The 527-nt window shown below is 35.1% G+C and overlaps 1 long non-coding RNA gene across 1 annotated transcript; it reads left to right on the top strand.

The window, feature by feature from the left end:
- LOC117114766 lies at nucleotides 1–432 on the top strand. The gene is made up of 2 exons (XR_004446441.1): nucleotides 1–44; nucleotides 395–432. It is a non-coding gene; the product is annotated as an uncharacterized LOC117114766 (long non-coding RNA).
- Nucleotides 433–527: the final 95 nt, after the last annotated feature.

Raw genomic sequence — 527 nt, 5'->3', positions numbered from 1 at the left:
TGGTTCACCATACTGATCAAGACGGATCACAAAGTAAAGGAACAGTAAGTCTGATTAGAGCTAGGGTAGGCTATTCTAACTATAACTAGGCAAGCCTCAGACATACTATTAAACAGTTTAATGTTTATGGAAGAGTAGTATTTAGTAATAAGGAGGAAGCTTGTGAGTGAGTGTACTGTTATTTAACCGGAGGCTGAGCCTGCGTAGGACAACTCAATAGAATACAAAAGAGTTATGATATTCTGAATGCATTGTTGTTAACTTGTAGTTCTATAGTAAGTAGGTGCCAAAGAAATAAAATGTAATTTTTACTTTCTACTTGGCTAGCTAGGCTTACGCCGACATCATATATTTGGAGCCTATATCTTTTAAATTTATTTATTTTTTTTTATAGATGCTGACTTGGCGAGATGAATTTTCTTCACCGTTTACATGGGAAACAGTGGTAAGCTGCATTTGTATATGCAAACACTAAATTACGATGGCGAACCACCACAAAAAAAGTACAATTGAAATGAAGATAAGAG

This window comes from Anneissia japonica, unplaced genomic scaffold, assembly GCF_011630105.1.
Source record: "Anneissia japonica isolate Jap-2015-1 unplaced genomic scaffold, ASM1163010v1 scaffold109027_len527_cov125_single, whole genome shotgun sequence".
In the NCBI taxonomy this organism is placed as follows: domain Eukaryota; kingdom Metazoa; phylum Echinodermata; class Crinoidea; order Comatulida; family Comatulidae; genus Anneissia; species Anneissia japonica.
Note: the sequence above shows the minus strand (reverse complement) of the source record. Positions and strands in the feature narration are given on the sequence as shown.